General features: G+C 40.2%; 1 pseudogene; it reads right to left on the reverse strand.

The window, feature by feature from the left end:
- Positions 1-12,308: 12,308 nt before the first annotated feature.
- Positions 12,309-12,418, reverse strand: LOC148365013 (5.8S ribosomal RNA; annotated as a pseudogene; the record flags this gene model as incomplete).
- Between the last annotated feature and the right edge of the window lie 6,843 nt (positions 12,419-19,261).

Raw genomic sequence — 19,261 nt, forward strand, 5'->3', positions numbered from 1 at the left:
ACCTCTTAACAATCGAGTAAAATTTACCTAGAGTCCTAAAAAGTAAATCGAATGCTGTTCTTGAACCGCTTTGCGATTATGGACTGTTTTGGTCTCTTTTGAAAGGTAACACTCTTCCCTTAACTGAAATAATCACTGCAAGTGCTACTAAAATTGAGTAATCTAAATAGGAGCACACGTAAGTCGACGTTTTTGTAAAGTGTTTCCAGAAGTGGCCATTGGGAGACGACTAGTTTACAGCTCTAAAACCGCTGCAACTGTGTATGTTATTTGGCCAGTTTTTTTAGACACTGTGAAAGAGTTGCAAATATTTGACTTCTCTTTCCAGAAGCCAATCACTGATTATGGACTCTTGCACGTGATAATCCAGTGTAGAAATGGATCAAAAGCATTTATTTTCGTCTCTGATTTGAATATACTTCGTAAAAACGCATACATTTATGTTGGAAATTTCACTGGCTAACCAGTTTGTCAATACCTATTTGTATCAATCACTACTGGCTGAAGGTTTTTGAAACCAAAGTAGTTTATGTCGAAAAAAAGACTGCAAAAAAAGCTTGCAATTGGTCGAGAGTGATGTCATTCGAACTGTCAAAGGGTAATGGCCATGTTGGAAATCGTCTGACGAGTCTGTTTATTTCAAAAAGGGAATTACGGGGCAAACCACATTGATAACAACAAGAATATTCAGACGATGCAGGAATCCACCTCCCCTTTTTCCTGCTTCCAAATGTGTTGTGCATCCCGAAGTAGCGGTGCTAAAGTAAGATAAAAACAGATAGGCACGATGAAAAAAAGGAGGTTGTTTAAACTCTGTTGCATGTTAACACATACTTCACAGAGAAAATGTTCTACTTTCCGCTTTTTAAGGACACCTCAAACGACGCAACCCACCTAGAAATGATTGTTTCTAAATGCTAACCTCCAATCAAAAATGTTAAACAATATTAAAAATAATGGAAAGATTTGTCATTCATCTATTTTTGCAATATTTTGCAAAAGAAAACTGCATTTTAATGAAAATAAAATTGTTTTTTTGCTGGCTCTGGAGGTCACAAATCTGAGAGAGAATCCAACTGCTCTTGCCCACGCTCCCCTTGAACGTCCGCAGCTATCAGCACGTCTCTGGAGACTGGCTGGTTTCCGTAAACGTGATGGGGAGATGCTTCCTGTGGCAGGTCTGTCTACTGCTGATTAGAGGTCATCCATCAGCCGGACCTCCTCGGAGCACTGAGGTGAGCGTTGGTCAAATGGGCCTTTCGCCAGCCACCGAGGCCAATCAACACACACAAACCCTTTGCAAGAAGTGGATGTTTTCAAGTTTGTTAATAGAAATGTTATTGTTTCATTAAACAATTGTGTGAAATTCTAAATAGCCTCTTGCACTATTCATTGCACTATTTGTTACGATGCATTATTTTTCATTGCACTATTATTACAACTTAGGCCTGTCTTTAAGTACTAACTTTTGAAATGTTTTGCTTGTTTATATTTTCCATTATTTTATCTTACTTCTAAGTATTTAATACGTGTTTACCCAGGAGGACCATGTCTTCAGGGTGGGTGGATTGATGCAAATATCGATATGATCGACACTAAGCAAGTGCTTGCATCTGAACGTAACTATTTTACCAGGATTTATACTTTACTCTTGCACCAATTTTTCAAGTGACGTTTTTCTGCGTGGATAGCCCCTCTCCCTCACACCTAGCGACCTCTGCTACTGTCTAAATCTAGGCCTGAGTGGGTGGCAGACAGGCATGCTTGGATAAACACTTGACTAGTTCATTTCCTTACCTGGCCACTGGCTGGCCTGCTGCATCCAGAGGAAGCTAAAAATGACTGAGCCAAACAGAAAGCGGGATGTGGACTTTTTTTCTTCCGGGCACTCAGGTTTCCTCCCACGTTTCAAAAAACGTGCATGTCAGGTTAATAGACCGGTTCAAATTGTCCTTTGGTGTCATTGGGCAAGTGAGTTGTCTGTCTCTGTGTGCCCTGCGACTGTCTGGCAATCACTTCAGGGTGTCCCCTGCGCGCTGCCCGAAGATAGCTGAGATGGGCTCCAGCACCCCCCAACCCTACTGAGAATAAGTGGTGCAGATAATGGATGGATATTATCAACAAATTTCAAGTCCAGAGCACAGAATCCCTGAAAAAATCCCTGCATTTTGACCTTCCATTATTTCCATCCATTATCTGCACCGCTTATCCTCAATAGGGTCACGGGGGTGCTGAAACAATCCCAGCTATCTTCGGGCAGTGTGCAGGGGACACCCTGAAATGGTTGCCAGCCAGTCGCAGGGCACACAGGGACAGACAATTTGCTCGCTCATTCACACCTAGGGGACAATTTGGACTGGCCAATTAACCTGACATGCATGTTTTTGGAATGTGGGAGGAAACCGGAGTGCCCGGAGGAAACCCACGCAAGCACGGGGAGAACATGCAAGCTTCACACAAGAGGTTGGATCTCATGACCTCAGAGCTGTGCCGCACACGCGCTAACCACTGCCCCATCGTGCTACCCTGCATTTTTCTTTTGGCGCATTAGTGAAAACTATATTTGTAATCGCTATCTAACTATATGGTAGGTGCTATTTTAAATGGTGACATGATCCCATTGGCAGTGGCTCAGGAGGTAGAGCACTCGTCTTGGGATCTAGAGATCGCAGTTCGAATCCCGGCTCCTCCGTGTTACATGTCGAAGTGTCCTAAGGCTACAGGAACAATACCCGAGGATAGCGATATATTAATAATATTTAGAACTGATGGTCCTAAGATCCCAAACAGATCCTTCCCCATTGAAACTGGAAACAGATCAAGCAGGCAAGTAGTTTGTTTGACCCTACTGACCATCTGTGTTAGACTATCAAGGGACAAATCATTCAAACTGGAGAATGTTTCTGAACAACTGCTGACACAGTCCTTACCTAACACCTCCACATCTTTGAGATAGGAGGAGGTTACAGAGCGTTCTTTTAAAATTTCATTCCTGATTAGTTGAAACTTTTTATTAAAAAAATCCATAATGTCATTAGCAGAATAAGTAGAACTATTTGGGTTAAGTTGTTGTCTGGTAAATTTCGCCATTGAGTCAAACAAAAATTTCAGATTATTCTTATGTTTAACAATAATCTTAGAGAAAAACGATGCTTTAGCTGAGGCAAGAGCTACTTTATATTCCAGCAAGCTGTCACACCAGGCCTGTCAGAAGACCTCCAGCTTTGTAGTACAGTACGCCATTTTCATTCAAGTTTTCTGCAACCTTGTTTGAGCGACCTGGTTTCTGCAGTAAACCAAGGTGTATGCTTCTTAGGTCGAAAAAAAATGCCTTAGGGGCACCACAGAATCAAGAACATTAACCAAAGCAGTATTAAAGTTGTTTGTAAGCGAGTCAACAGACCCAGTGTACGAAGGGAAGGCTGCAGTTACCATAGGTAATAGTTCTTTTAAAGCTAATGCCGTTGTAGGGCGGATATTGCGACTGCTAAAGCCTAAATTTTCCTTATCACTGTAAACATTTAACAGCACCTCACACTTAACAAGATAGTGATCAGAGATGACATTAGGATACGGTAACACTGTAACATTTGAGGCTACCACGCCACGGGTCAGAACAAGATCTAGAGTGTTCCCATCTTTAGTGGGCACATCAACTATTTGATTGAAACCAAATGTATCAATTTATGACTTAAAAGCAATTGCAAGGGAATTTGATGGGGACTTTATGTGAACATTAAAATCACCAATAATTACAACATTATCCGCATTAGTTACTAAGTCTGTTAACTGTTCCGAAAATTCATCCCAAAAAATTTGAGTTTGGTCCAGGTGGGTGATACACAACAACTACATAAATTGGTGTTGACATTAAGGACCTCAAAACAAGTGCTTCAAACGTTTTAAAAACAATAGGGGTACCAGGAGTAAATTTCAACTTACCTTCCGATATTGTTGACAGGTGGAGTAGCAGGATGACTATTGGTAGAAAATAATGTTATATCTTCCCCCTCCTCACCTAACAAGGGAGAAGCAGAGGTAAGAAGCACAGAAGAAGATGCTATAGAAGAGTACAGATCAGGTTGTGTGGTACAAGCAATGGAACAATCTAAACTACAAAAACTATGTGAATTGCATGAATCTAGCATAGCGCTAGTTAGCTTTAGCATTAGAGACTCCACACCCGTGGTTACAGGTTCACTAATCACCTGTGACCTGACCTGCACGAGTGTACCCTGTCATGGAAGGCTTAAACAGTAATCTATAGTTTTAGAAAGAGTGAGATCACCTTCCCAGTTAGGGTGAAGGCCGTTTCTTCTCCGCAGGTCAGGTCGGCCCCAGAAAGCAGGCTAGTCTTCCACATACCTAAATCCCTGCTGATGACAGACGCTAATGGTTTAGCGAGACTAGTCTGCTAAACCTCTCATCATTGCCTCCTGCAGGGAAGGGGCCAGAGACAATGACTCGATGCCGACCCATCTTGCTGGCGAGATTACAGGTCCTAGCAATATTTTTCTTTGTAATCTGAGATTGCCTCATTTTAGTATCATTAGAGCCGACGTGAATGACTATATCAGTGTAGCTAGCCCTGTCCTGTCCTGGTGTCTAGATGAAAATATAAGACGATGGAAAAAGGATACCTCACTGAAAATTGCACCTAGGGCCAAACATGCTAACGGGAGATGTAAACATGGACAGCATCCAGAAATGGAGAATGAGATCTCAGAGTGGTTTGAATCCCAGAGACAAAATGGATATGGATTGTCTCGGCTAAGTTTTCGCTTGCAACCCTTCAAGATTGCCTAGGCTGAAAAAATTAAAAGCTTCACTGCTTCCATAGGCTGGTGTACACGTTTTCTTCTATTTCTTTTATCAAGGGCTATTCCAAAGCAGTTTTAGACAGTCCGCCTATATGTGAGTCATTTGTAGCTAGTTACTTTCAGAGTAACGCATTAATATTTGGTTTCAGTTACCTGCGGGGTAACTTAATTACTTTTTAAATGAAGTAACTAGTAACTGTAAACAATTACTGTATTTTAGTTACGAGGCCAACTCTGGTCGCAGCCTACTGGGTTGATTGTCCTGCTAGGATGATACTTGTGATTCTTTGTTCAAAAGGGTGTGACCCACCCAGGTGCTAAATGAAACTCCTGTGCTGGTTTGAATAAAAAAAGGAATGGCGAAAACACCAGAGAATTTCAGTTTTGGGCATCAAGTCAAAAACGGGATAAAAACAATTCAATAATTGGTAATAAATTGAGTAACTTTGTTTTTTTTCTAGGACAAGAAGAACTACCCTTTTATAACTTTAGTGATGATAAATTCAAGTCAAGTCAAGTCACATTTATTTATATAGCCCTTAATCACAAAAATGTCTCAAAGGACTGCACAGGATTACAATTACAAAATTACACAATTACCTGATCTTAAACCAGCATGCGGGCAAGGAACAACTCAAAAACCTCAGTGTGAGGAGAAAAAAGAAACTTTGAGAAAGGACCTCACATGTGGTAATCCCCCTTCCAGGATTGACCAGGGTGAATTACAATTAGCATTACTGTACACTTAATAGTAAACATTAGGTAAGATGCTGAAAATGTCCGGAAAGTGCATGACATCAACGACGCCCCCAGCCTGCAAACCAGTCCAGAAAGTCTATGACGGCCACGACGCTGCCTCCCGTCTCTGCCAGCTGGTAAATGCAGGGGTTGACATGCTGCAGGTCAGACGCTGGTCCGCTGACCCATCCCAAATCATCCTTCTCCTTCGTATCAGCCAGGCAGGCGTCAGAAAAAGACAGGACAAAACAGAATATGAGGTGGGCATCAATCATATGCTTTGGAATAGAAGTGTGTCTTAAGCCTCGATTTAAAAACTTCCGTTGAGGTTGCAGATCTTATCTCCAGAGGCAGGGCGTTCCATAACACCGGGGCCCGGATGGAGAACGCTCTCGAGCCTGCAGACTTCTTGGCTCTCGGAGTCATAAGTTGACCGGCATTTTCCGAGCGCAGACTCCGTGCAGGAACATAGGGGAAAATCAAATCGGAGAGACAAGAGGGTGCAAGCCCATGCAGACATTTATATGTTAATAAGAGAACCTTAAAGTCACATCTTAAGAGGACTGGGAGCCAGTGCAAGTTGGCCAATACAGGAGTAATATGCTCAAACTTTTTGGTCTTAGTCAAAAGTCTAGCTGCCGCATTCTGAGCCAGCTGCAAACTTTTAATGCTAGACATCGGGAGACCAGAAAGCAATACATTACAGTAATCAAGCCGAGAAGTAATGAACGCATGAATTAAATTCTCTGCATCTGATTGGGACGGCATCGAACAAATCTTTGCAATATTACGGAGGTGGTAGAAAGCTATTCTAGTAATATTTTCACGTGTAACTGAAACGACAGATTAGGATCAAATATAACACCTAGATTTTTGACCGAGTCACTATGGGTGATATTACATTTGTCTAGGTTCAGGGTAGTGTTTGAAAACAACTGACGACAGTGAGCTGGACCAATAATCAACATTTCTGTTTTTTCTGGGTTAAGGCGTAAAAAATTATTTGACATCCATCTTTGAATCTCAGTAAGGCAAGCCTCCAGATTTCTCCAACTTAAATGTCCAGGTTTTTCCAGTGGCACATACAGTTGAGTGTCATCTGCATAGCAATGGAAACTAATATTATACTTGCGGATAATGTCACCAAGCGGGATCATATAAATACTAAAAAGAAGGGGGCCAAGTACAGAGCCTTGAGGAACACCACAGGGGACATTAGATTGTTTAGAGGTCAGATTGCCATAGTTAACACATTGCATCCTGTCTGACAGGTAGGACCTAAACCACGAGAGTACAGTTCCTGAGATACCAATGCGTTCTAGACGAACCAATAATATGTTGTGGTCGACCGTATCAAAAGCAGCGCTGAGATCCAGCAGCAGTAACATTGATGAGGCACCGGAATCTATTGTTAAAAGGAGATCATTGGTTACTTTAGCCAGGGCTGTCTCAGTAGAGTGATTTGCCCTAAATGCTGACTGGACAGTTTCAAAAAGGTTATTTTCTGACATGAAGTCATTTAGCTGCAGTGCAACAACCTTTTCAAGTAATTTCGCAAAAAATGGCAGATTTGACACTGGCCTATTATTACCTAGGCTTTCTGGGTTAAGGTTAGGTCGCTTAAGCGTGGGTTTAATGACGGCAGACTTGAAGGCTACAGGAGCAATACCCGAGGATAGCGATATATAAATAATATTTAAAACTGATGGTCCTAAGATCCCAAACAGATCCTTCACCAGTGAAGCTGGAAACGGATCAAGCAGGCACGTAGTTTGTTTGGCCCTACTGACCATCTGTGTTAGATTATCAAGGGACAAATCATTGAAACTGGAGAACCGCCGACACCGTCCATACCTAACACCTCCACATCTTTGATATAGGAGGAGGAAACAGAGCGTTCTTTTAAAATTTCATTCCTGATTAGTTGAATCTTTTTATTAAAAAATTCCATAATGTCGTTAGCAGAATAAGTGCAACCATTTGGGTTAAGTTGTTGTCTGGTAAGTTTCGCCACTGTGTCAAACAAAAATTTCGGATTATTCTTATGTTTACCAATAATCTTAGAGAAAAACGAAGCCAGTCGAAAATCCTCCAGCTTAAATTCTCTTTATTTGCAAAGACACTGTGCATCTTTGACTCAAAGAGCCATAAAAGCAAAAAAAAACCCACAATAAAACAATAAAAAAAAAAACCAGATAGCCACACCATATTTTTTAGGACGAAATTCAACAAAACTGCCAAACGCCAGACAAAAGATAACTCTTAAGGACATTTTATTGCACTGTGTGTCATTTAATGATTTGATAAAATCTATGAAATAATAGTAATAACACACTCTGCGTCCCTAATCAATATATATATATATCACTTAAATTGGTCTCACTCCTTTAGTTACTTAAGAGTGTTGGGCTCATTTTGACCGACATTTTTGTCCTAAATGGTTTCAAAACAAGGTGTGGGCAAAGTTCTTTTGTAAAAATGTCACAAAATTACATCTTTGATAAAATGTTTTAACTTTTACATCTCCTTCATAAAAAGCAAGAGGACACAGGGACGCAGTGTCTAGAAGCATCTTGCATTTGTTGAATCCTGGAAAAGAATAATAGTTACATACTACCTGTATTCTGGTACATATGTTTTTTTGTGGAGATCTCAAAGGGTAAAGTTAACATACATTTAATAATATTTGTACTTTCGTGTGATGTTGTAACTGTCTGTGCTGGCTAGCAGTTGTGGATAGCATGCTAATGAGACAAACGATGTGCATTTTGTGAACGTGGGTTATTCATGTTATGTTTTCTTGTGCAATTAATGAACGAAGTCACAGTAGGATGATAGTCATTACAGTTATTTTTTGAATGCTCTGCATCCTGTACAATACACTTTGTTCGAGTTGTAACCCCCCAAAACAACTTTGATTGATTAATTTATTTAAAGTGACATGGAAAATTATAAAGGAACCACTGCATTATAATATATTTAATAGTAGGTTTTACGGTAATTACTATAATAAGTATTAGTAGCTAACCCACTGTATTGTGTGCAAATTTCAACTCCAGTGATTTAAGCGTCCCCCGGAGGCACCTTGTTTTTATGGAAGTACATTCCTGGAGTAGCACTAAGTGACGAATCACCACTGACCATTTCCCCCGACCTGTCAGTCTATTAAACCTAAGGCTGACTTCAGACAATGCTCAAGTCAATGGGGCTCGAGCACAATCACTACAAGCCTGTCTTTATGACCTCTTGCCTATTAGGGAATGCCTGACTAAGGCAATCAGAAAAGGTGAAAAGTGTCAAAACATTAGTCCAGAAATGGGATACAGCTATAAATGGTTGCCCTGAAGGTGCTTGTTACTTTTCCTTTTTTACTTGAGTTTTAATTATTGTGTTATTTCTGTTTTTATTTTTTTATTTTTTCTCTTTCTCTTTCTATCTTTTCTTTTATTTATTTATTTAATTATGTTTTTTTCTAGTTTCTCTTCTTTTCAAAAGTAATAAGGTGCGTTTTCGACTCCTTGAGTCTCCGTATTCTGTTTTCTTCCATTGTGTTGTAGCACTCCTTTTTGGAGGCACAACAAAATACAGCGACATCTAACAGGAAAATAATACACTCTGTCCCTTTAACTTTTATATTGAGGCTGGGGCCTCAAATATATTAACATCGGACAATTGGCTTCCGGGCTGCGAGTTTGAGATCTGGCTTAAAATATAATTTTAAATCCATTATGGCAATCTATGTATGCACGAACAATGACAGCCTTTGAATACGTTAATCAAAAATAGCTGACAATAAGGTGTGAAACTGTACTACAACCCAAAACAATTTAACTCAATTGCTTTTATGTAGTAATTTATATTCGACTTATTACATTATACATGACACTCTAGTGTGTTCATCACATTAGTCATTTAATATTTAAGTAGCAATTTAAAACCACCACAAACACAACACTAATCATTTATTAAATGCCATAATCAGGTGAGTAATCTAGTAACTTTAAAAAAGGCAATAATATTGGTGGGACCAGTGACATATAGTCAGGGGAGGTTGGTGAAGCGGTGCCTCACCAGTTTTCAGGAAAATATACAATTTAAAATAAATGAAATGGTTATATTTATTCAGTGTTAAAGGTGGTTTCTGTAACTTGGAAATATTCTACTTGATGACGCCATTTCTGGCTGAAATCATCATTGCAGCCCCTATCATGACCTATTGATGCGCGTGCAAGTACAGTGACTTTTTAGTCCATTTCTTACTTTCACCATTTTAATCCCAGAATAAAAAAAACTGCACGCACGTTCGTGTTATCATTTTCCTTCTTTTTTTTTGCATGGCCCATGATAAATGTCCATAATTGATACGTAACCCGAGCAAAAATACACATTTTATAGTGCCCTGTTTAGTTGTAACATGCGACCCAGATGCGTAACGTTAACCACAAGTTTATTGAGATAAAGCGGAAGGGCAGCGCCCGCGATGCGGTGCTCGCTGGACGCAAGAAGCAAGCCACTCGCAGAATCGGATCGTGTTCCAAATGCGGAAGTGGATCTTCCGGAGTGGGAGATCGTAGTGTCGTAGACGGAAAAACAGGTCGACAGGAGAGCAAAACGTGGTCGGGGTCGAAAAACGAGTCGTAAGGCGGGACGGGAGATCAAAACGTGGTCGAGGTCAAAAAGCAGGTCGTAGCCGGAGACAAACGGGGAAATCAGGAACGTAAGGGTGGAAAACGGGGGAAAGAAAGCGGGACCAACGGCGACTGAAAAGACTGAGCTCAAGAAGGACAGGGAAATAATCAGGAAGCCAGCAGCAGCAGCTGGCGCCAAATGAGCGGGCACAGGTGAAATTAATCGGTCATCATGACAAAAGCTATACAAAATAATCCCAGATGCAGTCATTCACGAGAGAAGAGGAAATGCAATGGCAAAACAAAGCCACCGGAGAGTAGTGTCAGGGTTTTTTTTAAGCCAACTTGTTGAGAAACATTGCAATAATTTCAAACATTTACAAGCGCCTCATCCCAAATTCAAGCACTTTTCCACCCTTGAATACACAACATTAAAATTCAAGCATTTCTAAGGATTTCCAGCCCTGTATAAAAACATACAAAATTGATTGGATTTAATACATCAACGAGCCACAGTATTATTTTTGCATGCGGCAAGTATTATAAGAAGGAATTGTTATAGTGTTGTGCGTTCGCACAATTAATCATGTTTAACTTTATCTGTATTGTTGTCTCCTTTGCATAAAACTTGATGAAGCTTTACTTTATACTGCCTTGCTTGTTCCTAATATGAATTTCTGTAACACTAGCATGTAAAAAGTTAGCATTATTTGTTAACCTTTGGCTAACCTTGGACTCAATTTTGACTGTCTCCGAGTCAGTGGAAAAAACTGTCAGAGGTTGACACGGCGCAAAAACCTTTAAGTCTTACAAAGTTAGCATTATTTAATTAGCCCTTGGCTGAAGTTTAAATCTGGTTTGTACTGTACTAGGAACTTTGCTAAATTGTTAAACTGTGTTAAACTGTCAGGGGTCATCCCGGGCGGTAAAATATTTTTGTCTTACCTAACAAAGGGACAGAAGAACTGATCTTCACAGATGCACCGCAGACGGGAGTGTGAGTTGGAGAGATAAGAGATAAGTTTGGAAGGATTTATAGTCTTGATTATAAATTTCACTGAAAGGAATACAGGACACCATGGTGAGTGTGGGTACTGGGAAAGAGGCGGCGGCATGCACTGCTGTTATTGTTGAAGCCGGGCTGCAGCAGGCAGACGTGTCTTTAGATCCCAACCGCTAAATCAGATGTCGAGATTTCCTTTCTTCCATCCAGCTGTTGTCTGATATTAATGAGGGCTACTGAAGTTTCAAGCAGCTGTTTCTGCAAACCAAGACAATATATTCGGCCACAGTATAGTTACTTAGTTGGACAAGGAATACAATATATGGCAGTAGAATCTGCATAAAACAGCCCGAAAGCATCCATATATCGGTAAGTCCAGTTCAACCTCCAGATGACCTCAATTTTGCATCAACAATCTGACCAAATTCCACTGCTAACAAGCGCCATGGGGCAACGAGTGAGGCACACCCACGGCCTTTTCACAGAGGAACATCTTATCACACAAAATGCCAACAATGCGCAATTAGGTTGCACGCTGGTCATTTACTCTCAAAAATGCAGTGGTACATAGTTAATTTACCACGATAAAACGGCATATGCCTTTTTCCATTATCTTGGGAGTTTTGTGCTTTTTGGACGGCATATTAACAGTGGCTGGGTATACAGTGGGACCTCGGTTATCATGGTTAATGGGGACCAAAACCACCCGCGATAAGTGAAAATCCGCCAAGTAGCGGCGCACCTTTAAAAAAAAAAAAAAAAAAAAATGAGTTTCCAAATGTTTTTGTTTTAATTATTATTATTTTTAGACCCGGTTAATAGGGACCAAAACCACCCGCAAAAAGTGAAAATCTGCGAAGTAGCGATGCCCCTTCAAAAAGAAAAAAAAGAAAAAAAGAAAAAAAAGTTTTTTTAATTTTTTTTTTTTAATTATTATTTTTTAGACCCGGTTAATGGGGAGCAAAACCACCCTCAAAAAGTGAAAATCTGCAAAGTAACGACGCCCCTTAAAAAAATAAAAATAAAAAAATAAATCTCATCTCATCTCATTATCTGCACCGCTTATCCTTATTAGGGCCGCAAGGGGGCTGGAGCCCATCCCAGCCATCTCCGGGCAGTGGACACCCTTAACTGGTTGCCAGCCAATCGCAGGTGCAAATCACATTAGTTCTCGCAGCTAGCTGCGTTCTTCATCGATGCACGAGCCGAGTGATCCACCGCTAAGAGTCGTACAGCTGGGCGATTTTACGTCCGCCCGGGACGATCGGAGACAAATTCACGACAGGGTTTATACTTACGCCGCACCGCGGGTGCTGTTCGGTCGCTCCCGCGAGCGAGCCCCTAACCCGCGGCGTGGGTACTTTCGGGCGCGATACGCATGACACCGCAACAAGCCGAGCGGGTCGGGCGCTCGGCGTGGAGGCCGGCGCCCGGCGTCTCCCGCCCAGCCGCGATGGCTCTACATGGCGCTACACGGCCCTCGATGGCTCCAGCCGACGGACGGGCGGCCGCGGGGGAAAGGGGTAGCTGGGGGGACCTGTGGGGTTTTGGGGGGGGCGGTGAAGCGGAACCTGCACCGAACCGCACGCCGGGAAGCGAGAACGGCGCGCCGTGCTAGGGTCGTCGGCCGAGGGGGATTCCCGCAAAAAGTGAAAATCTGCAAAGTAGCGACGCCCCATCAAAAAAAAAACATTTTTTTTTTTAACCATTACAGACCGCGAAGCTCTGAAGCAGCGAACGTCGAACCGCGAACTAGCGAGGTCCCACTGTATTCATTCAATAGATTCAGCCAAAAATAATTATCAATAAAGTTGGAAAAAAAGAACTCTTCGTTGTTTGATTTTGCCACTTTTGACAAAGATTAGGGGATTTTTGTATTTTTTGTTATTTCATTTACTACGCAATACTGAGCGATTTTCTAAGTATGGATAGAAAGGGTAGATTTGCTTATTTACTCACATTCTACAAAAACAAAATTAACCTTCATGATTAAAACGGGCTGGAAAAACATTCAAAGTTCTCTCAAAACTGAATAAGAATTAAATATTGAAACTAGCTCTGGGAGAATATCTGTACCAATCCTGCTTCATTTTAAACTATCAGTAGCGGATACCAGTATTAGGTGCTTTACAGTAATTTTTACAGTCACGAACTAGAAAACTAGGACATTTTAGGGACATTATATTGTTATTTATTGCATGTAACCTTTATAAAAAATACATTCTTCTTTAATGAATATCAGTCATTTAGGGGGGCAAAGGAATATTATGCTCTAACGCTATTGATATCCAATCCGTATTACTCTGGATTAAAAAAGAAACGAACATCTCATATAAAAATTGCGGATATTCGAAAGCAAGTTTTTTTCAGACCGGTGGCGCTATTCAACATTTTGGTTATTGGTGATGCCCTCGCACGCGATACTGATAAAAACTGATATACAACATTTTGTTCTCTTTGCAAAAATGTCAGATATTTTTAAATTAAAATCTTTGAATTTCGAAAAAACAAGTTGCATGTTTTTTGTCATTTTCAACTTTATCGTCAAATACGCACAACAGACAGCGCAGAGTAAATTACTTAATGCGAAGATGCGATAAAAAGAGCACAATTATAAAAAAGTAACAACTAGGTTAAAAACTTAACGATATAAACATATGTGAGGTTTAGAATAAAAATGTGCAATTTGTCAACCGGAATCTAAATAGTCTTAATTGATTGGTCAAAATGCGCAGGGGGATGGGTGTTTCATATATCATTCAATTAATAGTAGTTTATTATTCATTCAATTTATCATTCCTGTACTTGCCTGGGACACACCACAGGAAATGGTGCTGCTACGACCCTAGTGGTTAGGAGATCCAACGAACCAACCAACCAGCCAACCAACAAAACTAGTGGATAATCTATACCGATATTGGCCGCTGTGGCAACTATCGATATTTTGAAATAGGCTTTTCTCTGCACCAATGGCTGTATTGATGTTCGCCTGTCCTAAAAAAAAAAAAAACCACCCCAAAAAAAAAAAACACCCTTCAAAAACCATAACAAAATAAAAACAAGTTAAAACAAACTGAATTTGAAAAAAATAATAGCGTTCTGAATATTGAAGACAAAAAACACTTTATATTTCATAAACCTGATGCTTATTGAAGTTGGCTATGTCAAGTTTTGCTTTTGATCCGACCAAACAATCTGAAGACAGAATAATAGGAAAGTTAGATATGTGATTAGTCATAAAAAGTGTCAAGGACCCACTCGGTGTAGTCCGGAAGAACAGCGCAAAAACACAGATTAGTGCAGTAACAGAGGTCTTTATTCGGACAGGGTTTGGTACACAGGAGTTCAAGGTGTGAGGCAACCCTAGTCGTTCGAGATGCTGGCCAAGGGGGCCATGATCCGGTAAACTCGTTCAGTAAAGCCAACGTTCCAAGGTTTCGGCCGGCAGTACTCATGATCCGGAAAGGCCGGTAAGGGTTTGGTACACTGCGATAATAACAGGGCTGTGACCAACCTCTAATTTTCCACTGGTCCGAGCGTTCACACAAAGTCAGTGAGCAACGCTTGAAACAACAGTGAGCAACCATAATCCCAAGTGTGGCAAGAGAATTAGTTATCAAACATGTCCAAAACTTGACATCAAGTTACATTTTGCTGAGTTTCCGGCAATGCAAAATTATTTTTCTCTTTTGAATGAATTGACTCATGTACTATTGCAAAGGTTGTACGGCCTACAAACGTCGTTTGTTCTTACAATTCTTTCACAAGATATCCATTTCTTTTTATTTCCTGATATATTTTGTCGCATAATATTAACATTTTTGGGGGCTTATTTAGTCGGTTGTAAGATACAGAACTGTACTTAATCACACTTTTAGTGGAAGTACAATGTTGGCAACAAGATTCACTTGACATAATTGGAAATTATTTGAATGCAACACAAACTTTTTATTCTTTTTGCTGTGTTTTTTTCTACTTTTTTAAAAAAAATTCCTTTAAAAAAAAATCTCATTGTGTTTATTTTTTCCGAGCTGTTACTTTTTCCTTTTGGTTCTCTATTTCCTTTTTCCTACATTTCTTTCTTTTCTTTTATTCTGGCTTTTTTCTAAATGTTTCCTTCTTTTTTTCTTCCTTTTGTTTCTTTTTTTCTCAGCTTTTCACTACTTTTTCATTTTGGTATTTTTTTCTTTTTTGTTCTATCCCCCCTTCCATTCAGTCATTTTGTGCATAATTTTACATAATATTTGGTCATGTTGGGATTAAAGAAGCAAAAACTACCTAAAGAGCCGTTTAGGACCCGGTTCCTTTTAGTGAGCCGAGCCGAAGAAGCTGGTTTTCAACATACTCTACTAACTTTATTCAACTTCGTTCGACTTCAGAGTACCGCATTTAGGACACAACGTCAGGGGAACCCGTGTATTTTTACCTTCATGCACTGTAACTTTGACTTAAGTTGCTTCTTAATAAGTAATTTTGAGCCCTCATTTTTGTGCGCTGGCTAGATTTTCTTGTGCGCTGAGAAAGTGCGAGCAGTGCACAATTGCGCACGCGCGCAGCTTAGAGGGAACACTGGCTGTGACAAGAAAGCTTAGGCCTTGGCATGGTAGGGAACAAACTAGCACTGAGCCAAGGGGACAAAAAATTGGGTCCAGGATGAGTGTGACCATATAAGGTAAAGGCAAGCAAGTAAAAGAAAGAGAGAGAAAACCAAACCAAAGTGCAGGATTGTGACATAAAGTTCAATTGCTGAAATAGCTTGAGCTATATCGCTGTACTCCCTTAATATGCTGTCAAAACAAATGAGTAAGGTTAAAAAATAATGAAATAATAATTAGATATACTGTACAATGGGAATTTTAGTCAATACAATTATCTGATCACCTCGAATTTCTGGAACCAAAAACAACAAACCATCCATTCTGAAAATTGTGCCATACAAATCAGATCTAACAGCAGTGATCAAGCAGAATGTTCCAAGCTGCTGTCCGCCCTCTCCTCCATTGTTGCTCAGGCGTGGCTTGTCACATCTCGTGTTTTCTGGCCTTGGCGCAAGGTTGCTGGAGTTGCAGAGGTGTGACCCAACGCTGGCGCCTGCTTGCCACTCGAGGGGACGTAAACTCAGCTGTGCCACCATGCAGGCGATATGACAGCACACACTGGGTGGAGAATGAGCCTCGCCCAGCTGTTATCAACTGCCTAGATGCTGAACATTGCTGCAATAAGTCCACCAGATGGTGTGACGAATGCATCCCCCCCAGTGTTGGTCTGCATCTATGTTGGGAGTAATTCATTACAAAAGAATGTGCTCCTGGAAAGAAAATACTTTGCTTGGTAACGAGTACTGTAATGCATTATATATCTATATATATATATATATATATATATATATATATATATATATATATATATATATATATATATATATATATATATATATATATATATATATATATATATATATATATATATATATATATATATATATATATATGTATACCACAGCCATATCCCCCTAGTGGGAGGTGGCTAGAGTCAAGAACACATTCCTGACTCTTTCTGGGAGACTGATACAGAGGAGGGGATTCCTAGCCCCCTTGCTCAACCCAACTGACGTGTTGGGAGTCATTAGGTGACCAAACCCCCCAATTCCAACCCCTAATGCCGAGCGCCAAGCAGGGAGGCAATGGGTACCAATGTTGTAAGTCTTGGGTATGACTCGGTCGAGGCTTGAACCAGCAACCTCCCAGTCTCGGAGCGGGCACCCTACCCCCTAGGGGTGCTATAAAATAAACTATAAAATAACTATATAATAAAATTTTGAAATCAGGGGGTCAGTTTATATGTGCAAGTTTGGTTAAATAGCAAATGGTAGGCGACGCTTAGGGAGAGGGTGTGGCTTATCCAGGAACAACAAATAAAAAAGGCAGACATGAGCAGAGAATTTGGAGTAAAAGTGTGCTGAATTTGGGTATTTATGTTTGTAAAATCATTTTTGCAATACATCATGCTTGAATTTGTTTTTAAACTTAATTACCTAGTAACTGTAACTTGTTACTTTTTTCAGTAATGCACCCAAAACTGCCTGCGCACAGCTTGCAAGGCCAACATGCTAGACCAAGTTTCAGGTAGCTAGTCAAGCACATTTAGTAAAAAATGTTGTCTAGGGCCACAGTGCCCCCGGGAAGAACGGCTCGGCGGCTGCAGCCTGCCCTGAAAGCAATTATACTGGCATGCACACACACACAAAATCATGGTCAGGGAACGGTGGCCGGGTTGACTACTTAAACTCAACTTCTGCAAACACACTCCTTCCTGTTTTTACAAGGACCAAAAAAGGAGAATCAGTGGTTGAAGGTCAAGGCACTGCAAGGTGCATGAGGCACGTTTGGTCACTTTAAATTGGGAATGCCATTAGATACTTGTTCATTACTGAACCCTGGGTTTGATCACTTGGTAGGAATATAAATATGTACTCATAGAAAGCTATTTTTTACACAACAGGAGCAACAGAAATAGCTAAATAATAGCTTAGATTGTATGCATTACTCTGATGACATGTTATTACTATGTTATTACCATGTTATTATCACGGTATGGCCGAGTTGTAATCATTAGAGGTTAAAAAGGCTCAGTCAACCAATATGCCAGTTAGAAATCACATTCCCTAGAAAATTCATTTTTTTCAGTACTAGTCTACTGGCAACTCAGGTGGTCTTAAGGGAACCATGTTTGAGACCCTGCTCTATACAATGAACCTATTGAATCTAATTCAGGAATTTTTGCTATCGTTTACCATGCAGGATTACAACAAGAACAAATCAAAATCAGAATCATTTTTACAAAATGTACTCAAACTTTTTAATGCGTCGAAAGAATTCCCTTTAGAAAATACATTTAACCAAACTGCAGTTTTAAATATGTCCACTTGCCATAGTCAAGCGCCATTCACAAAGCAACTGGAGCTGTATTTCTCTCTCTCTCTCTCTCTCTCTCTCTCTCTCTCTCTCTCTCTCTCTCTCTCTCTCTCTCTCTCTCTCTCTCTCTCTCTCTCTCTCTCTCTCTCTCTCTCTCTCTCTCTCTCTCTCTCTCTCTCTCTCTCTCTCTCTCTCTCTCTTCTCTCTTTCTCTCTCTCTCCCTATTGCTCTCCTCCTATACCTTTTCTTTCTTTATCTCTCTCTCTCTCTTTCTGACCACTTTCCTCCTCTTTCTCTATTTCGCTCTCTCTATTTCAGTCCTCTTGTTATTTTTCTTTCTCTATCCCTCTCTTTGTCTCTATCTTTGCCTCTTTTTCTCAACACATTCTTTCTCTCTTTTTTCTCCCTTATTTATCTTTCTTTCTCTTTCCTCTATCTTTCTTTCCCCTACCTCTATCCTTTGCCTTTTTTTCTTTCATTTGTGCTTTCTCTCTATAGTTCCCCCACCCTCTCTCTCTATTTCTCTTTCTTCCCCCTCTCCTTTATTTCCCTTGTTCTCTATCTTATTTTAAACCCTCTCTTTTTTCTTCGCTGTCTTTCTCTCTTTTTCTGTTTCTCTTTTTTTCCCTATCACTCTCTTTCTTACTCTCTTTCTCTTAAATATAATATGGTGACCCCTGTGAGATTTCTTTTTTAGCATTTACCCCTAGCTAAAATTAGTTTGACACCCCTGTATTAAATGGACATTGGGTAATATTTAAACAGTAGATGTCGCTGTAATGTGTAGTGCCACCAAAAACAAGTGCTACAAAGCATTAGGAAGAATAAAAGTTTCAGACACTCAAAGTGACCGAATGATGCACCACGGTTTGCAATACCAACATCATGGGGCTGTGGGTCAGTGGTTTGCAGGCAAAATTATTATCATTACTATTATTATCATATTTGGACTTTGGGGCCACTCAACAAATTGTTTTACTTTGTATACGATTGACTCCACAGCACTACATAGAAAAATACCAACATCCTAGGAAATGCATTGAAATACAAAAGGTTTATGATAAGTCAAAGATGATGTCTATATGTCCGAATAATGTACATAGCATTTGTGTAAATTATGTGGTTGGCTCCTAAATGCAATAACAAATGAATCACAGC

The sequence above is a fragment of the Urocampus carinirostris genome, chromosome 5 (genome assembly GCF_059441175.1).
Source record: "Urocampus carinirostris isolate Australia breed hairy pipefish chromosome 5, RoL_Ucar_1.0, whole genome shotgun sequence".
Lineage (NCBI taxonomy): Eukaryota > Metazoa > Chordata > Actinopteri > Syngnathiformes > Syngnathidae > Urocampus > Urocampus carinirostris.